At 38.3% G+C, this 15,965-nt stretch overlaps 1 protein-coding gene across 4 annotated transcripts in view; it reads left to right on the top strand.

Moving 5' to 3' along the window:
* Window positions 1-10,363: 10,363 nt before the first annotated feature.
* Window positions 10,364-15,965, top strand: part of fut8b (fucosyltransferase 8b (alpha (1,6) fucosyltransferase)) — a 52,024-nt gene continuing 46,422 nt past the window's right edge. For 2 of the 4 annotated variants that reach the window (XM_057353722.1, XM_057353719.1), the window contains exon 1: window positions 10,364-10,454. The gene's annotated coding sequence lies outside the window, so the exon portion shown is untranslated. Of the gene's footprint in view, window positions 10,455-10,565; window positions 10,748-12,010; window positions 12,168-15,965 lie in introns of those variants that run through there. The other 2 variants (XM_057353720.1, XM_057353721.1) reach the window with 2 other exon arrangements.

The raw sequence follows: 15,965 nt of genomic DNA, 5'->3' as shown, positions 1-15,965 counted from the left end.
TACATTCAGGTTTTTGTTTCTCTTTAAGTGATTTTAGCAAAGACATTAATTTGGCAGGTGCTTTTATCCAAAGCGACTTACAAGTAGCAGAGCAAATAAACATTTTGTCAACATGCTAAACAGTACCGTTAGTTTACAAACTTTAAGTTGATACATTAAAGGGGGCATGCAACGGTGTTTCATGCATTCTGACTTCTTTACACTGTTAAACGTCTTCTCATGGTCAACATGTCAAAAAACGAGTTGGACGTATGACCTAGTATTTCTGTGCTCGATACACTCCCCCAGCGATCGTACAGTATAGGTTTCAGAAAGTTTTTTTCGAACATGAAAATCTGTTTCGTAACAACTTTTCTTAGTCCCTTATTGTGCAATTCTAACGGAAAAGCACGCCCAAGGCGAAAGAAATAGCCTGCCCACGTGTCAACCGATGAGCGATAGGAAGACCCGCTTACCATCAAGATTGTCTGCACTGCGTCAAGATTGGCTGCGCTGTGGGCCTGCAGCTGCAGCTCGTTACTCTTGCAATAGTGAGAGGTGTGTATTTGTTTGTTCACAGCCTTTTAGGGATGGATGCAGTGTTGGGTGTAACTAGTTACTAAGTAATTAGTTACTGTAATTTAATTACTTTTCCCTTGAAAAAATAAAGTAAGGGATTACTCAAATTTTTCTGTAATTTAAGTACAGTTACTTCTGATGTAATTAAACTAAATACTGTATAATATACGTGTGTGCAATAGTGGAATTGACATCAAAATTCAAAGTCTAACTTTAAAATCTGTGCTTTAATGTATAATTCTCACATTTGTAATACTTTGGTCAGTTAATAATACTACTTAATGAAGTTTTATATTATTTATTTGAATGAATTAAGAGCCGTTTCAAGTCTATCCTTGAATCACTTGACTAATCAAGGTTGATATAGGATATAGAAAGTAATTAGTAATAAGTAATTAAATACTTTTTGGAGAGAGTAATTTGTACAGTAATCTAATTACACTATTGAATATGTAATTAGTAACTAGTAATTTATTACTTTTTCAGAGTAACTTGCCCAACACTGGATGGATGTTATAAACTGTGGATAAAACGCTGGATTTGGAGATTGTTTGAAACTGATAGATGACGCTGTCCCAGCGCTAAAAGATACCGGACATGAACCGCACGTGATAAGTGAAACTGAGTCATATGTCTGTGTTTTGTTGGCAAAGGGTGCACACGTGCTTTAGTTCCGCATTAAAAAATTACATTAAATGAAAGACCAGAGCAGTATCTAGAGACAAGCAATCACAAAACAATGTCCTGACGAACTCCTCACTACACCCCAGAGATGTGGAGGAGAGCTTTTCATGAGCAAACATCACTCTCGTTTTCTTTAGGAAAAAATGTAAAAAGTTCTTGCTGTATTTTCGGTGAGAAACATGTTGCACTAAATAAAATCATTTTTTCTTCTAGAGCGCGTGTAAGTGTCCAGAAAAAGTCTGTTTTCCGTTTTTGCTGTTGGTGTGTTTTAAACTGACAGTGAAACATCAGCTGAAGAAAACATCAGTCTGAGCTCTCCGTGAGGATCCAGCCGGCGGTGGAGGAGAATCGAGAGCGTCCGGGTGAAGCTGTTGACATTATGAGATGAAGAGTCGTCTTCAGGGGTCTTTCGGGAGAAGATAATTCAGAATCAAAATGCTTTTTTACACAATCTCTCACGACACCAGCTGCCGTCGTGTAAGGTAAAAAACTTGATCAATGTTTTATATTTCAACCCCAGAAATACTAGAATCCCAAGGCCTTGTTTTCGCAGCAGATTTGAGTTTATTGAGAGGATGTTTTTAACATTATAAATCTAAAGTGAACATGAACATGACTGAGTTTGTTTCGTTGACTAGTAGAGAGATCATGAGTCAGAGTCGAATAGGAATTGCATTATTTGGTTAATAAAATGCGGTAATGAGAGGCGCGGGCGAGTGGTTGGCGTGGGCCGTCTGATTCTCTGAGTACCGGGGCTGATAATGACCCAAATCATTTGTTTAATTGGTGTCATTCTGGCACTGTAGAGAATCCCAGCGTGAAGCGGCTCAGCGTTCTGCTTTTAATAGCGTCACACTAAAGACATGCTTTTCATTTCAATAAAACCTGACAGTGACCTGATGGCATGCAGTGGCCCAAAATAAAGCATGTGATGTTTTCCAGCCTGCACACGGTATATGCACTTAAATATGAATCTCTTCTGACTCTTTTTCTAAGGGGAAATATCGGTAACGGTTTAGATTACTGTCCGCAATGTACCGCATAATTAAACAGGATTTACAGCATAACAATAATGTACCTCCACAGTCTGTAGGTAAAGAGGAACAATATGCAAAGTTTGGGGAATAAAGGGGTAAGAGTAAGGAAAATTAAAAAATATTTATGAGGGAACTGCGTGCCATATAATCATCCAAATCAAACCGCTCTTGAAAAAGTTGATAGTCTGAAAAGATCAACATTGATTTTGCACATTTTACACATTAAAACTCATCCAAATAACTCATAGTAACGCATAATTAAAAGAAATGAATTGTGACCAACAATCCTAAAATCAATCAAATAAAAATGAATCCTAAAGTCAAAACTCAAAAGGTAAAATTGACAGTTGACAGTCTGCGTGCTTCATTCGTGCTGTTTCGCTTGCACAAAAACTGACCGCATCATTTCAGTTTTAAAACACTGACAGAATAAATGTTTTTTAAAATGTATTCCCCAAACTTTGCATATTGTTCCCCTTTACCTACAGATACGTACTGTAGAGGAACATTATTGTTACGATTAGTCACGGTGTAAATTCTGTTAAATTATGCTGTCCATTGCGGGCCGAAACATCCTGCTAAAGTTTCCATTTGCTCTCCATTTAATCTCATGGACGTCTAGCAGAAATAACTTAAACATTTAAGAGATCTCATCTGTGATTTTTCGCACTGCATGAGTAGAAAGAGTTCAATCTCCTGAGCAATCAAAGTGACTTGATCAATAACATTTGTATCTGATATTATACAGTATATAAGATTTGTTCATCTAAACTCATGTCTCCACCTGTGAGAAGGAACCTGTCTAGGGAATGTTTTATTTCAGTGCTGTGACATCAGCTGAGGTTTGTTGTGCTGTGAGGTCGTAGGTCAAGCATGTGAGGTGTAAACATGTGTTGGAGCGAGCTGGTGGGTGGAGGGTGAGATGAAATCAATGCTGTTATTTCTGCACTGTTGAGCCAGAAAACACGGAGAAGATCTTCAGGAGAGAGAGAGACGTGACAGCAGAGCAGAAACACGCTGAAGTTGAAGAGGAATGAGTGAATGTGTTTGAGCTGTGGAGTTGTGCTGCTTCAGCGGGGTCGACATGGCTCACTGCCGTAAGCCAGAAGGATTCGTCTCTAAACCTGCTGCTGGAGTAACATACAGCCGGCCATCTTCTCATATCGTCAGCTGCTCCGTCCTGGATGAACATTTAAGATGCTTCAGTCTTTTTTATATTTCAAAATATTTATGAAACAATTTTATTTATTCTTTTTTTACTGTACATTTTTCAAATTTTGTAACTTGAGCTTTTCTTAAATGTTTCAAGAAACCTTGTTCTTCCCAACCTATGGTCTAATTGAAGTTGACAAATGTCTTTGGGTCGGTCCTAGTTTACCGTCGTCTTTGAGAGAATAAACACATCAGGACCCCACTGATCAACTTCAGAGAGAGAGAGAGAGAGAGAGTACTGATCGCCCGGTCTTATGTGTTCTGTGATTTCAAAATGAGCTGTGTTGCATTCTCTTGTCTGCTTTTACCATCTGTTAATGTTGCCAATTACTGATATACATAAAAATACATAACACACAAATATTTTGTAAGGTTTTAATAAGAATTTAAAAAGAATTTAATTTTCCGTTCATGAAGGACGTTTGTTGTGCTACTGATGCTCAAAATGCTGTCTTACCTCACTAGATTCTGGAGCAGAGATGTTATTTTATTTGGCTTCTTCTTCAGATCCAAACAGCATTTGCATTCAGATGTAAAAAGCATCGGCACTGTCAGACTGTATCTCAGCGGACCTTGATGTTATTTTGAGTTCTGCGTTTGGGTTATTAGACTTTGGGTGCCTCAGATACCGCAGATATTTCTCTCAGTCAAGAACTCTCACGTCTCTTTGTGACACGTGCTGTTTTTTTGACTGCAAATAGAGTGAAAAACAAAAGTTAGTCTTGGTTTCCAGCACAATCTTATTCCGTTCTCTTAATTTAGAGACTCTTTGAACAGAAAAATAAGCCCTGCTGTTGTCTGTCTCATTCGGGTTATTCAACTCTACTTAAAGAGCGCTCAACTGAGTCTCATTTCCAGCGCTGAGATTAAAAGGTGAAGCTAAACAATGATTTGTGAACGGGTCCGGGCGCTTGGTTTTGATGTTTTCTGAACTGTTGGAGGTAATTACTCTACTTGAGTTAAACTAGGGTACCGCAGAGACCCGCCTCCCCAAAACTCTTTGAGTCTGGACTTCAAGTAAAATTTACAGTGCCAGAGATTTTGTGCAGAATAACAGCGAGAGCGAGGTGGAAATTGATTGAACTTGTTTTTTCGTCCTTTGATGCTATTGACACTGTGTATATAGTGACTCTTGGCACAGGATAATTTGGCGTTTCCACTATGGACTGGATGTGATTAAAGATCCTTGCGAGGATTCAAGCCAACACTGTTCCTCACGCTGTCGTTCAACATTACAAACGTGTCCTGAACTGAACAAGAGAGGATTAACAAGTCTAGATTGAACCCAAATCCATCGGCATATTCATGCATATTCATGAAGTCCAGTTGTAGAGAGAAGAAGTTTAAAATAAAACCACTCGTGTTTGGATGTCTGTGACATTGCTGCAGTAAAAAAAATTGTGTGATGCTGCATAAAGTTTTATTGTCTCTCAAACACTATTGTTGCTACACATATTTCATTAATTCAAGCATAACTTTGTATTTTCTTTGTAACATTGTCGATTGCGACCCTGAGTGTTTTACAACATATTTGCTAATTTTATTGCTTGCTTAACTCTCAGGTCAAACACAAAAACAACTAAAAGCAAATTCATAATTCTCATATAGACCTCAGAAGTGAGCAGTTTCCATAGTTACCATGCATCACATCACACCTGTTTCTTCATTCTTGTAATGAATCAACCTGCTTCTGCCTTCCAAATGTTTCCAGAGTCTTGGATTATTAAAACCAAATTCTGCTGCTTTCTGGATGTTCGGAATGGAATACTAGCATATCGCTCACTACATGCTGCACAGTATATACTACCTTCCATTGTAAAAGTATGTGAGGAAGAATCTATACTGCGGTAAACATGAATAAAAACAGCAGGATGTCACATAACTTCATTACAGTACATGTTTTTGGCATTGGATTCTCTTCTCAAAAATAAATGCAGCTATTTTGCATTTCTGATCGAGTTTTGTGTAACGTTGTTGGCAGTGAGATCACAAAAAGAAAAGAAGGAAGGTCAAGTAGACACATTGCATTGTGGGATACAAATTTGTGCATCCAGCCCACATGAAAAAACACAGAGCAGTAAACTTGAGTATTTACTGTGTAACAAAGTAAACTGAATAAATTCCTTAATAGTAGTGTTTTTTAACTTTACTGTTTATCGTTTCAACGGACGCGAGTGCGCCTGACCCCCAGTTAACTTCCGGTTTGTGTTTGGCCAGTGTCTAATAATATAACTATTTATATTTTATTTAAAAGTATGTTAATATTCATTTGTATGATTATTTTACTATATACTAATTGTATTAAATAAACGATTTGTTGAATTTTGTTGTATGTTCATTTTACTGAATAAACTGTTTGTTGAATGGGTCCTGTAGTTCGGTCGCATTTAAACAAACCGTATGGTACATTGACACCTAGCGGTTGAGCTTGGTATCGCAGTCTAAATTTAAAATATTGGAGAGACAAATTTAGCCAAGTAAGGGTTCTTCTCGGTTTATTTAGCTTGTTATCAGAAATAAGACAGGCAATAAGACAATAGACTGATTTTACTCCGCTGCCGTGTTGAAATCGAAAACGAGGCAGAAGTGGGAAGAAAAAACAACTGATGCGTTTAAAAACAACGTTAGATCGGCCGTGTGTGCGTGAATGAAACCCCCATGGCAGTTTAAACAGTCACTAATATGTGATGGTACGGCTTAAGTTGTCAAGTAAAACAGCTCACGTGACATGCATCCTATGCTTATATTGTCATATTTAAGATCATAATTCGTTTAAATAACTCTAGGTTGGTTGTCCAAACCATTGAAGTCTATGGCTGCGTCCAAATACCCCCACTTGCGGTCTTGACCACTTGACTAATTTCATCACGTATTTCCTGTTTTTGGCCAAGTGTTCTAGTGGGCGTGAAGATCCCAAGTGGGCATGTAGTATTTCTAACCCGATGGGACACACTTAGCAAGTGCAAACGTAACGTTAATTAATGTGGTGTTTCTAATTATGTGATAAAACAGTTTTACAAAATACTGAAGTTTTCACCAATAAAATGTGCAACACTACGTTTTACTACAAAATTATGTGTAATATCTAATTATATAGTCAAGTCAAGTCAGTTAAAAAGTTATTTTTATAGCGCTTTATTTGTATCAAAGCAGCTGTTCCCAAAAAAAAGAAAAACACATGTTAGCCAAACATAGAATAAATAAAGATATAGCCTAACCTTAAAAAGTAGTAGTATAACTTACACTAGAAAACATTCCGCAACATCTTGCGAGACCCGAGCAAAAAGTCTAATGATTTATATCCAGAACGTGATGCATGATGGGATACACTTAGCCCCGAATACCGTTCGGAAGCTGTATTCAAGATAATGTGGGTTTAGTGTGCGTTAAGGGTACTGCACTTTGGCGTTTTTAAGACATTGGACCGACTTGCGTTCTTAACGCACTTAACGCACACTAAACCCACACTATCTTGAATACCACTTCCGAGCTATATACTGGTGCAGACGAATCAAAAAGTGCTGAATAAATCAGTCATGTTGAATGTGGTAAAGCGACATATTCATGAGAAATTGAGAAAAGGATACAGTGGGAAACAGAAGAGAAATGCAGGCCTAATACTCTCAGGAATCTACGTGGCGGAAGAACCCAAGCGCAGGCAGCGAGGATGAAGGGTTTAACAAGACTTTAATACAAGACAAAACAAAAACACCCACGAGGGGGTAACGAGGACAAGACTAATATGTATATAAACAGAAACCAAAAAACTTTCCACAAGGGGAACACAGAAAGCAGGACAAGGATAAACAAAAATATAACTCGACACAACGTCTCAAAAAAACAGGCAAGGTAATCCAATGACAAGCACAACACAGGCGGACACGTATACCAACACATCACATACAATGCACGAGCACAAGACAATAGACAGGAGGGCATTTTATAGGGAAGACAAACGAAGGATAATCGACGAGGGCAGGTGGGAAACATTAGACACGGCAGGGAAGCAATACAGGAAACGAGAGGGGAGGGGCCAATGACAAGACACGAGAAAGCACATGAGATGTAAAAAAGTAAACAACTCATGGCTTTCTCACATAAAACCTAAGGACTCTGTCCCGATCCTGCCACACGACTAGAAATTCAGAAACAAGAAGGCAGGACCATGACAAATACTGTAGCTCTCTCTGCTGGCTAGAAATGCAAATAAATGATGCTAAAGCCATTTTCACCATGTCTCGTTTAACAGGTGATTTTAATAGATGTATCAAGTCTACAGTTCACTGCAGTTTTTAAATCTAACAATAAACTTCTTAGGCGTGTTCTTGTGATATCTCTGAAACTGAATGTCACTTGATGTGATGTTTTATATGACATTCAAACGTTTAGACGTGTTTGGCTTAATCATCCAAACATGCCGCAGGGCCACTTAAACTATCAAAGACAAACAGATTGATACCCGAGGATGATTTATGTGCCTGTCGTGTCACATTTGTGTTTATGTGACAGTATGCTCGCTGTCCTGTTTAATTCATAATATTTGACAGATTTAACGCAATGTTTCATACATCGTTCAGAGCACGTTTCAATGTCATAGTGATTGCATTTTGCACGAGACTTCTTGAGTCTGCGCGTCTGAAAATAACATTACTGTGCACACTAGAATTCATGTTTCTCACTCCAGTGAGCACTCTGCTGTTTCCTCACTAATGTAGTTTGTGTTTAGACTGGCTGAAGTGCTCGAGCGCACCTCATTTATCATCATACTTGTGCGACTAACAGCTCCGTTCCAAATCCTAAGGAACCGCCTACCTAGACAGCATCTTAAGGAAACATAGGTGCACTCTTGATTTTGGGCCAAAATCTGAATATCCTTATATTCCACTGCATATCCTTGATAGAGAATGCAATCCCAGAATGCACTACAACAAGCTCTCTAATCACAACATCCGTCCAATTGGCAGGTGTAGCAAAATACAGATTAAAATACAGAATAGTATTGATGAAATAGCTCAAAACAATGTTGAACAATCAGGCTGAACAATATAAAAAATAGCTACAAACAAACTGTCATCAGTCCTGAGTTTGATGAAAGTTCACTTTTTAGCCTGTGTGTAAATGTGTTAATGTGTATGAGGTGTACTAGCAGTTTTCCTAGCATGCAGCTGTTTATTAATGTGACTCGAGTTGGTTTTGAAGTCTCTGAGCGCACAGTTTGGGAATGGACTGTAGTGTGCGTCCTCATTAGAGCTCAACAGCTGATGAGCTAACACACTACACAGTGTGTCAAGATTTATGACACTCACACACGCGCACACAAATTATTCTTGCATTATTTGTTTCTCTGGCGCCCTCTGCAGGAGGAATAGAGCGGTGTTCATCTCATACGCATCACTATAGCAACCTATAAAAAGCCAATTGTCTGCAATCAAGGACCCGGTGATGATAGTGCTATATTTAGAATCACTATTCATAGTTTTATTCGTAGTGAAAGCTGGAGGGAGTGAAGGACTTTTTGTTTCACACACATGCATGCATTTTTGCGTCAACATTGGGTTATGATCCCTCGTCTTCTGTAAGATGTTTGTGTCTTTTGCTTTTTGCTCCTATTTGATGTTTCTTGTATTTTCTAGTTAATATAATTGACCCTGATAAACGGAAATCCCCTGGTTTCATTCAAAGATTAGACATAATTCAGTCAGGTTCTATTAAATCATTTTTGAATTGGTATTCCTTATTTATTAGCCTCTTGTCCCACGACAGTAATGGGTGATCATTTATCATATGGAAAACGTCTGACAGCAAGTTACAATTTACGGCTAAATTAAAAAGAATAACCACCTATTAGGCCTATTCATGATTCAGTCGGGCTGAAGGGTTTAGACATACGGGCAGAAAACAACTTATTATCAGGCTCATTCAAATAGCAAGACATTGCGTGTGAAAATCATGTACATTACTGTGGTAAATATGAAGGGATTTATTGTTTGAACAGCAGATGGCAGTCTTCACAAATCAATAAGATTCTCTCACTTCAGTGATCGGGAAAAGTGCGGTTACACGGTGCCTTTCTCTATTGTAGAGCAAATCTCTGAGGAAACATCAGGGCATTTTGTATGCCAACCAAATTCCACATTGATAAATAATTTATTTTAATAGTTTAATAGAATTTTGTTGTTGTTGTTGTTGTTTAGTGTTCAATGTTAAATGATGTTGAACCTGTACAGCTGCAGTCTCATTATTCAGAAGTAAACACAGGCAGTTATGTCATGTTCATCTTTTCTCCTGTTTAAACTGAATCTGATTTGAAATGATCTTTGTTTCGCTTTGCTGTTGCACAGGTCTGCGCACAGATTTCACGTGTGTCCAAATTAATTGTATTACTATTTAAATGTCAATGCCATTTTACTAACATTTTATTCGTTTATTATTCTTATTTATTTAATTTTACAAAAAGTACAGCACCAGAAGTTTCACATTTTAATCAAATGTGAACGGAGCAGAAGCGGTGTGAGCACGTACGGTTACGCGCTGACGTGTTTCTACAATGACAAACTGCATATTTCAACATTAAGACAAATATATTTGTGTCAACTAAGTTACCGTCACAAATTTTTGAGGAAAGATCATGAGGTGTATTTAATATTCTGACACATTAGATCAGCTCGCGCTGAATGTTGATACGCGCATGCGCACTGTCTGCAGCTCAGATGAGTGTTGATTGCATTACTCATCTCTCTCTCTATTCTCCCTTCTTCTGTCTCTTCTTGTCTCTCTTCTCTTCTCTCTTCTCTCTCTCTCGTCTACTTCTCTCTCTTGCATATCTCTCTCATATCTCTCTCTCTTCTCTCTCTCTCTCTCCTCTCTCTCTCTCTCTCTCACGCACACACACACACACACTTCGTCCGTCCGTCCTCCCTCGTCCTCTCACTGAACGCATCTCCCTCACAAGGAGCGCTTCAGGTACGTGTTTTTGTCTGCGTAAACCCGCTTTTGCTCATGCTGGGCAGCATTTTGGGCGTCATCGTGACATTTCCTAGTCAGCAGCAAATCTGCACGTATGACAGGCAGTTCAGGCTCAGCAGTATTATTGGTCATAGTCACAGGTGCGTGTTTGGGCACCATAATCGAGTGCGCGAGTCTGCTGTCTATAGGGAGTACACTGGATGGATGTCGGGGCATTGCACGTGTGTCCAGCAGCCTGTTGCGGTGTGTCGTGTTAGTACCGTGATGGATGGGACGCTTCATCTGTGCAGGTGCTGATGTAAAGCTGTATTATTAGTGATGTGCACATGATTCTTGTTTACAGTCTGAAGGTCTGTGTGCCTTCCTGTCTGATGAGAGTCAATCATGGGCTGAAGTTTCGTGAAATAATCTCTCTCTCTCTCAATTTAAGTGTGCTTTTAATCTCTCTCTCTCTCTCTCTCTCTCTCTCTCTCTCTCTCTCTCTCTCTCTCTCTCTTTCATTAGATGTATTCAGTAACGTTAAATAACTCTTGTCTCAGCGTGATTTTATTCACATATTTGGCTTACTTGAAAAAAAATGTAAGCGTCTATTTAAAACAGAAATCGGTTTGCTGTTGTAATGACACATTAGTGCATGTTCCACTTTTAAAGTTAAAGAAGTGGATCAGCTGTTGACACCTGCTGGTTGCACCTGTTGCAACACAACATTGAAGGGACAGTTCATCCAAAAATGAAAAATCTGTCATCATTTACTCACCCTCGGGTTGTTTCGAACCTGTATACATTTCTTTGTTCCAATGTACACAGAGAAAGATATTTGGAAGAATGTTAGAAATATTCAGTTCTGAGACTTCATCCACTACCATAGTAGGAAAAACATGTATTTTTGTGTTCTGTTGAACACATTGAACACGAATTTTGGAAAACAAAGAGTACTCGGGCACCTTTGCCTACCATTTAATTCCTCATACAATGGTAGTCAATGATGTCCCGGAACTGAAAATGACTAACATTCTTCCAAATATCTTTCGCCATGTTCATCGGAACAAAGTCATTACATTAGGGTGAGTGAATGATGACAGAATTTTCATGTTTGGGTGAGCTATCCCTTTAAGAGCTCTGGCAATGTTCTGACCGCAAATGAACAAATTGATGAAACCTCATGAAATGAAGTGAATTTTAGATATGAGCTCTGTTGTCCAGTAGAGGAACTTTCATAGTGACCTTCGATGTGATTAATTAGTCTTATTTTATGGAAATTAGTCATGCAAAATATGAGCTATTTAGCTACTCCTAGCAAACTTGTTTGGAATCTTGCAGGGAATCTGAGGTTTTGCTGTTTGCTCTATCGATAATACTGCTTTTGTTTTACGAATTAAGCCGTATGACGGGGTTTTTTGTAAACAAGCCAGTAACACTGTAAGTTCACATGAACATGATTGTTTTGTGTGTGTGTGATGTGGAAGCTTATAAGTGCTCATATTAGCAGAGAGTGAAGGTCAGAGAACTCGTCTTATTGAACCTCGGCTGACGTCTGTTCTTTGATGTTAAAGCCACAATATGGAATATTTGGACGGCTAGATGGTGCACTTTCGAAACAACAACAAAAGACGAAGCTAAATGACATTATGTAGGAGAGTGGAATTATGGGACATGTCGTTTTCACCATCCAGAGGCGTATGGAGATCGCCCATCATGTTCACGGACGAGGTAATGAATGAATTTTGTTTTATGTCATCGTAATGAATTAGCTTGCAGGAAACGTGGAATGTAATGATACGTTAGCCCGCATCTGATATTGGACTTTGTCAATTGATTTGGTAGCGTAATGCTACACAGTTTTACCTGTTTCAAACAGTCATACAGTCGTCATTTAAAAAGTAAATTGGAACGAACCCACAGCATTTACAAGTAACGTTACTGGCTACATATTTTTGTGCGACATATGCTGTATTTCATAGGGTAACTGCATTCATAACTATTGAAATAATCTGTGCATGAGTATTTTGTGTACAATAAAAAGATGTGCTTACCTGTCTATTAAAACACATGCAAGAGCGGAGTCTCTGTCCAGTCCAAGTTGGTCGCAAAGCTCTCTCCATTTAGAAAACACTTTTATTAATATTAAAAAGGATATTAATCCTTGTTTTATTTCTTCGTTTGTCCATAAGCCGTAGTTTCTACAAGCGGAACATGAGGGTAGTGCGGAGCGCCGGATATTAAGTCACTGATATGCGACAAATACAAGGGAGACAAGGGGCGGGCCATTATTTTAAATAGGAATTTCTCTGGATTTGCACATTCTTGGGAACATTTGGGATAATGTAAGTACACAACTGCATGAAATATATCACACTGTGCAAGTGATTTTTGGATATTTCATAACAAAATTCTTCCATATTGTGGCTTTAGAGGAGAATGTCTGGTGGTGTTTCCTCTGCAGATGGGATGTTAGGACCTCAGGTTGTCATGCTAATCGGTTGCGTATATTATTGAAGTAATTTCACCAGCCGTCATGTGCTGAGGCGTCTGTGACATCAGATCGATTTCTCTTCATCTGTAACGTGCTGAATCTGCGGAATAAAGTGCTTTCTTGTTTTAATGCACGGCAGCGTCTGCTTTAGATTGCTGACGCTGTCTCACGAGCAGGAGAACCTCCCATCTGACTGTCTGTCTGTCTAGTAAGGAAGAGAACATCCCTCCTGTGTGTCTGTCTGTTTACAAATGTTTGAATGTCAAGAAGACATTACATATGAAAATATAAATGCAAGTGATTTTTTTTATTGCACAGCACTTCTTTATATTTTTAGTATGTTAGCGGGCACTTCTTTTATAATGTTGTGTGTCATTTTGTAATGCAATGCAGTGCCATTCGTATATTTTTAAGGGTGACTTTAATGTTTAAATAGTTTTTAGTTTCACAGTCTTTGTCATGTGGAACCACACAAAGATGCATTTCACACGGTCGCGCTGAATAGAGCAAAGTTTTCAACAGTTCTGAAGAGCCTGAAAATGACGCTTAACACGATTAACCCACTTAAACTCATAAATCACACATAAAAGACCCGAGTAAAATGTTTTTCTTGGATTGTTGTGCGTTACAGTTTCTGTGTTCGGTGTTGGTTAGTTATGGCATGTTTACACAAATATTATCTCACAGAGACATTTTAACCACAAATATTCTCCTCCTATTCTAGGCTAGAACCGCTCGTCTAGACGAAGAGATGTTTGATTGACATGTAGTGCCACCAATCACAGCTGGGGTTAGACGGGGCAGCAGATTTGCTGTTTCGATCGTTGCGATGTTAGTGTTAAGATGAGCTTAATAAATATAGAGCCGGCGAATGTCACACGCTATTACTAGACAAATTTCTCTTCTAACCAGCGAAGAAATGTCGCTTGACCCCTTTTTATAAACTCAGTGCCACACAGACGAGAAGATTTATTTCATGTATTACCCAGAGACACGGCCTTATACGCCTCTGATTTATCCCAGTTAGAATTTGCTACTGTACAGTAGATGAACATTTTAAGATAGTATATGTAGTCTCAGTAGTGAGATTCGTGTTGTAATGTTATAGAATGTATAGATTGCTGTGTTATATATCTCAGAGAACGGTTTGTTGATTGTGTGTGGGTTTGATTCATGTTTTCTCTGTGACAGTTTTCTTTCACATCATGACATCTTAGTGACACTTACAACATCTGCGTGTAATTGCAGGTGGAGATTGACGTTGATAGAGAAAGCACCTGTTATTGAGCAGATCGCTGGCTTTCGTTGGAAGTGCGTCTACTGATATTTTCAATCTAGCATGCAGAAAGAAAATGTATTTTTTCAGTCATTTCTATTCAATGCGACCAGTAATTCAATAATAAGGGTTATCATGGTAATTTGGACAATAAAAGTTGCTGTCTAGTGTAATGAAATGACATGTTTTAGTACTGAGGTGTTGGTGCGTTGTTGTGTGTTTTACGGTGCTGATGTGTCTAGTATTCCAGACGGGCGTCTGTCCTCATGCTCTGTTCTATACGGCAGTATCGCTCGTTCTCTTTGAGATGCTGTGAGTTATTGAATAAATCTTGACTGACCAATGAAGAGTTGTGAAGAGCCTGTAAAAGGCTCCAGGTGGCTCTATGAACTCACTCCTAATTGAGTTCTTTTGACTGCAGGGTTTGAGATTGTCTTATAACACGAGATAAATGAAGTTCACCTTTCTGTTTCTCTTTTGTTCCAGTGAAGGGCTGGACGAGCAAGAGATGATTCAACCTGTGCTGATGAATTGATACAGTGGAAGTCCTTAAGATAAAATATGACTTGGATGAAAGACACTATCCATCAGTGTCATCATTATCCGTGTGTGTGTGTGTGTGTGTGTGTGTGTGCGTGCGTGCGTGCGTGCGCGTGCGTGTGTGTGTGTGTGTGTGTTTGATACATCTGTCATCGTTTACTCAGCATCAGTTGACAAAACTTGTTTGATTTTTTAGGGTTTCATGTCCAGTAAGAATGCATACGTCATTTTGTTCATATTTCGTTTTGCATTTAACTTTAAATTGTACTTTTTATTTTACAGATTTTGTTGCCCAACCAGTCCAATTTTTTTTTAATTGTAGCTATTATGACAAAAGTAGGCATGTGGGTATATATATAGGTACAAAAATAGGCTTGTGGATAGGCTACCCAGTTATATAGAGAATATACAACCAGCAGTGAAATGGAGGTCAGGTCAGCTCCAAAGACAGTGCAATTATTGTAAATAAATACAACACAAAGGAAAATATAAATATATAAAGTTAAAGGTATTTATAGTATAGGACAATAGGTACAAAAGTAGGCGTGTGGGTATGTATCTATAGGTACAAAAGTAGGCGTGTGGGAATATATCTATAGGTACAAAAGTAGGCTTGTGGGTGTATATCTATAGGTACAAAAGTAGGCGTGTGGGAATATATCTATGGGTACAAAAGTAGGCGTTGGTCTTTGTGTTTGTGTTGGTCTTAAGTAATATTCTAATTTTCTGAGATACTGAATTTGGGATTTTCATTAGCTGTCAGTTATAATCATCAAATTAAAAGAAATAAACATTTGAAATATATCAGTCTGTGTGTAATGAATGAATATAATATACAAGTTTCACTTTTTGAATGGAATTAGTGAAATAAATCAACTTTTTGATGATATTCTAATTATATGACCAGCACCTGTATATATAGGTACAAAAGTAGGCGTGTGGGTATGTATCTATAGGTACAAAGGTAGGCATGTGGGTCATTATCGATAGGTAGAAAGTAGGCATGCGGGAATATATATATATATATATATATATATATAGGTACAAAAGAAGACGTGTGGGAATATATCTATGGTACAAAAGTAGGCATGTGAGTATATACAGTATCTATAGGTACAAACGTTGGCATGTGGGTATATATCTATAGCTACAAAAGTAGGCGTGTGGGTATATATTTATAGGTACAAAGGTAGGCGTGTGGGTATGTATCTATAGGTAC

The sequence above is a fragment of the Triplophysa rosa genome, linkage group LG15 (assembly GCF_024868665.1).
Source record: "Triplophysa rosa linkage group LG15, Trosa_1v2, whole genome shotgun sequence".
Taxonomy (NCBI): domain Eukaryota; kingdom Metazoa; phylum Chordata; class Actinopteri; order Cypriniformes; family Nemacheilidae; genus Triplophysa; species Triplophysa rosa.
Note: the sequence above shows the minus strand (reverse complement) of the source record. Positions and strands in the feature narration are given on the sequence as shown.